Source organism: Vicia villosa, linkage group LG6, assembly GCF_029867415.1.
Source record: "Vicia villosa cultivar HV-30 ecotype Madison, WI linkage group LG6, Vvil1.0, whole genome shotgun sequence".
NCBI lineage: Eukaryota > Viridiplantae > Streptophyta > Magnoliopsida > Fabales > Fabaceae > Vicia > Vicia villosa.
In genome coordinates, this window is record NC_081185.1 from 12,883,289 (window position 1) to 12,888,911 (window position 5,623).

General features: G+C 33.0%; 1 pseudogene; it reads right to left on the reverse strand.

Moving 5' to 3' along the window:
• Window positions 1-739: 739 nt before the first annotated feature.
• Window positions 740-4,911, reverse strand: LOC131611243 (uncharacterized; annotated as a pseudogene).
• Window positions 4,912-5,623: the final 712 nt, after the last annotated feature.

Genomic DNA, 5,623 nt, shown 5'->3' on the forward strand with positions numbered 1-5,623 from the left:
TAAAAAAGAAATTAAATTTAAAATCAATTTAAAGTTATCCTCTAAAACAATGACAAGTGTCACGGTCATAAATCTATATTCTTAGGCACAACGAATAAGAAGAGAGTAATTTTTAATTTATTTTTATTTTAATTTTGTTTTTAATTGAATTCATGGGATGGTTGAGATTATGAAGGAGAGAGAAAAATTTTAATTTATTTTTTAATTAATTAATATTATGTGATTGGTTGTGTGTAAAACAATTTTTTAGGTCCGTGTCCACCTAAGAATTTTCCATATGAGGATCAGGATTGTTTGTGATAACTTTTAGACACACATTTATAAAATAGCTTCAATCAGATTGGATTCAAATGTTCAAGTAAAAATTATAGTGAATAAATTAAATGTGATTATAGTTTTACAGGTAAAAAAATATAAAATGAAATTTGAAAAATTATTCAGAGAATATGTTAGTAAGTAAATATAATTTTACTTGATCCCCTTTGATCCATGAACAAATCGGTTTCATGTCATCTTCCACTAGGTAGTGAAGCCCTATACATCTATGATCTTGAGTGCTACTGTTGATCTTCTTGAAATCCACAGCCAGTGGCGGAACTAGGCTAAAAAGTTTGAGGTGGCCATCAAATTAAATTATGAATTATAAATAAATATTCATACCATAATATATATAAAATATCTAAATTGTAATAAACACAAAGTTAAACATGAAATAGTTAAAGAATTACATAAAAATACCTTAAAGTAATGCTCTACGAGTTTTGAGTAGCTTGAAATCATCAATAATAGTCTCAGAATCAATACTTGCAGCAATTTCTCTTTCAATGTTAACCGTCATGCTATCTCCTAGAAAATCAGCTTCCATTTTGTTTCTCAACCTTGTCTTGATAATTTTCATTGCTGAAAAAGATCTTTCTGTAGTTGCTGTAGATACAGGGAGGGTCATGATAAGGCGAAGCAGTCTATCAATCAAATAATAAATTTCCTTCTTTTCAGTTGCAACCAAAGATGAACATAATTCTTGAATAGTTGACAAATTATTCAAACTTGATGCTTGTGATCGCGACTTTACGTGTCTATAAATCTGATAACTGCAAGTGCACAGTCGTGTCGTGTAGTTTTAAAAGATATCGAATCCACAGGGACTATGAATCGATCTACCGTTATCTAAGGTTACTATGTAAAGCTAGGAGTACTAAAATTTCGATTGTTCCTAAGGGAAAGTGATTGTGAGAGAATAAAGAATAATAATAAAAGACAGGTATCAGTATGTATTTCGTTTAACTACAGGAAATCCGAAGGTCCATTGGCTTTTGCATAATCAAATTAAAAATCTTTACTAATTCAATTGATTAAAAATCCTCGTCTCAAACTTTCGCTCTGTTGAGTCAGACTACTATCCTAATCCTAATGTACGCTTTCGCCATCCCATTAGATTTTAGAAGAGCTTTTTGGAAACAATGTAATTAATAAAATGCCTATTTTATGAGGTTGTTATCTATTTAAATCTCCTAATCTCAAACTTTCGCTCTGTTGACTCGGAGCAAGCTAATATCCCTAACGTACGCTTTCGCCATCCCGCTCGAGTGTAAAAACAATTTTTGGAAATAAATAAGTCCCAATTAGTTTTAATACGCTTTCGCCATCCTTAAAACTAATGTCCTATGTCTACTATCCAGTTAAAGACCTCAAACTTTCGCTCTATTGGTTTTAACCTTTGACCGTCTTAAGCCCTCAAACTTTCGCTCTATTGGTTTTAAGACTTACTAATTAAACTAGGCATATAAACCAAAAATAAGTGATAATTAATAAAACATAATTTAAGCCAATTTATTTCGGATCCCTACGGTTAACTTACTTTACATACCGACACCTTTAGTAATTTAGCCAGACATATTAATATGGTTAAACATGCATAAATAAATTTGGTTCATATTAATAGGCATATTAATTGGCATATAATATATCATGCAATAATAATATAAATAAAGGCGGTAAATAATAAACCTGAATTAAAATAAATCTGAATTAAATTGAATCTTGAAGTACTCGAACTTCCACCACAGCTTGGCTGGATCGTTCTTCGGAATTTAATGGCAGAAAATAAAAACAAGGAATTAAAACGATAAATCTAACGTAAGGCTAGATCTACGAAAAGTTCACAACAATTTCCAGTGTAGAAATCGTTGTGAGAAAATAAACGGTTGAATGAAAACAGAATAATGAAAAGCGGTTCGCGGTACAATTTCGGCAGCACTTCGTTGGCAGGAAATCAGACAGATTGAAGTGAGATAGCAGGTCCTATTTATAGGAGGGGATTTGCAGTTGGAATCCGTGAATTGAGGGACCTTTTTCTGACTGGGACTTGGAGACGTGCGTCTCCGATTCTTCAGGGAGGCAGCTGACTGACTTGAGACGTGCGTCTCAAGTGGAGATTCTTTAGGGAGGTGGAGACGTGCGTCTCCCCTTTGCTGAGGTGGCAGAGACGTGCGTCTCTGCTTACTAGCGTGGCCTGGGTTGCTTTCCTTCGTGGGCTGGATTGCTCTTTTGGGCCTTTTGGGTCCTAATTGCACTCCCTTTTTACTTCAGCACCCAATTTACGTCTTTTAAGCATAAATATTGGTCATTTAAGCTCGATTTTCTTTCCTTTTCGCAAATAGACGTAATTGAAGTGTAAAACCTGAAACAAAACAAATACACGCGTAATATCACAATAAATTAATATAATAAACGGAAAATGCTATAAATATCTATGGATTTTAGGCTAAATATACGATATAAAATCGTGTTATCAGCTTGACGAGCGTCAATAATAAAATGCCGAAGTTGAAATTTCAAATTAATCTTCTCTTGCTCATTGAAGTCCATAGGATAATATTTTTCAACTAGAGTGCAAATGGTATCAAGATTAAAAGCCTTGTAATTATCCGTTGGAGCCAAAGCGCAACTTAAAGTTAACAAATCAATCGCTTGCTCACTAAATCTGTTATTCAACTCTTGCAATTGTTTGTCAATGGTAGTGAAAAATATTTCAACTCTAAAATAATGCTCAATGGTTACCTGATTTTCTTCAAGACGAGAACGACCAAATCTTGTTGTTGAATGGACATCTTTAAGATCAGGAATCTCAATATTATGTTTTTCACAAAAAGACTTCACAGTAGCAAACAACTCATTCCAACCAATTTCTCTTAATTCTTGAATAAGAGTTTTTGTTGAACAAACCAAATGCATAGCATTAACTACATCCTGAGATTGTTGTTGTAAAGCTTGACAAAGAACATTTGTGATCCCCATAATTTCTTTCATCAAATGCAATATGAATATGAAATCAAATGACTTCAAATAATTATAAGCACTATCTGCATCTCCACGTGAAGCATAACTTAATCCTTCCTTTGCAAATTTTCTTGAAACAGAACAAGTTGCTTCATACATATTTATCAAGCTAGAAATAGAAGAGAAATGTGATCCCCAACGAGTATCCCCTGCTCGCTTCAAAGTACCAATTTGATTTTCACCTTTACCCGTTACAATCTCACCAATCTCTAATAAATGTTCAATTTCATCTAATTGGGAAGCTTGTAACTCATCATGGCGCTTTGTAGAAGAACAAACAACATTGACAACTAAAGTCAACTTCTCAAAGAATTGATGAATTGGTTTAACTTCTCTTGATGCAGTAACCAAAGCAAGTTGCAACCGATGAGCAAAACAATGAACATAATATGCATAAGGACAATCCTTCATAAAGAGTGCTTGTAAACCGTTCCACTCTCCTCTCATATTGCTAGCACCATCATACCCTTGACCACGAATGTTAGAGACATCAAGATTATGCAGAGAAAGTATATCACAAACTTTTTGCTTAAGAGTTAAAGATGTAGTGTCATTAACACGTGCAAGGCCAAAAAATCTCTCTTGTATAAAACCATCTTTATCAACAAATCTCAAAACAAGAGACATTTGCTCTTTTTTAGATTCATCACGCGCTTCATCTACAATTATACAAAATTTTTAATCACCAATTTCTTCACGGATATACTTTTTCACCCTACTTGAAAGAATGTGCAAGATCTCTTTTTGAATTAGATGTGAAGTATACTTGCTATTAGATGGAGCATTTTCCAACACAACTTTTGCAACTTCATCATTATAACATGCTAAGAGTTTTATCAATTCAAGAAAATTACCTTGATTTAATGATGTTGTACTTTCATCATGACCTCTAAAAGCACACGCTTGAAAAGTTAACCAACGAACAGTGTCAATTGAAGTCTTGAGACGTAGGCGATTCTTCATTATATCAATTGAACTTTGAGCTTGAACAATATTCCTAATGTGACCATCTTGATTCAACAGGTCTTGACAAGCTTTCATAGCATTGTTATGTGGTGAACAAGGATCTTTCCCTATGTGTTTAAGAAATGCACAATTCTTTCCATTTCTAACTTTCTTCCAACCACTAAAACCTGTAGAAATGAAGACATCAGAACCAGGACGCCCACTTGGTCTTTTGCTAAAAAGATAACATGGTAAGCAATAAGCAGCATCTTCTGAAGGTGAATATTCTAACCATGAAGGAAAAAGGCTAAACCAAGCGTGTTGAAAGCGTCTTTGATGATCTTCTTTACCAGATAATGGATATTGCTCTAAATTCATTTGATATGGACCCCACTTTAAATAAGCTCTTCGTATTTCATCCATTTGATTTACATTATATTCCCACATTGAAGGACGTTTTCCAGGATCGCGTTCTAAAGAACTCTCAATGTCATCCAAACAAACTCTATTAACGTTTTCTTCAATTCTTGGATTCTCAAGAACTCTTTGAGGTTCGGGGATAGGTGTGAAATCCTCTTCGTCTCTTTCTTTCCTCTTGAAAAAAGAATCAATTTTTCTACTCTTCATTATCACTTTTGTGTGCTGCATAATCAATTAAATAAATTAACACAACACAACAAAATCCAAAATCAATCTCAAGAACCTAAATCAAAATCACAACAAAATCCTAAATTAATCCCAAATCAAAATCATAACACAACAAAATCATAAATCAAACTCTAAAATCACAATCTAATCTTACACAACTTAGTAAGTTAGTAATAAACTATAACAAATTACAACTCAAACCTAGAGAGTTTGAGGATAAATTTATTTTTTTCAAAAATATAACAAACACAAAAATTAAAGGAGAAAGTATTTTGTTTGATGAAAAGAATAGGGCACATGTTTGGTAAGTGAAGAGGTAAAGTTAATGGCAATATTGTTAATTTTTATTTTAAAGAGGGGTAGTTTAGTATATTCACACTATGAAAAATAAAAAAATAAAAAAGTTTGGGGTGGCCGTGGCACCCCCTTGTCTATACTATGTTCCGCCACTGTCCACAGCAGTAGGGTTGTTCAAGAAAATCTAATAATTGAATCAAACTGTCGAACCGAATTGAACTGAAGTTAAAATAATTGAATTGTTATGTTTGTATAATGTATCAAATAATTATGCACAAACACTTCTAGAATCGAACCGTAGCTAAAATCGAACCGAACAAAAATCGGAAAAGGAAGCTTAAAAAAAATTTAAAAATAGCTTAAAGATTCGGTTTTGGAAAAAATTATCTTCGAA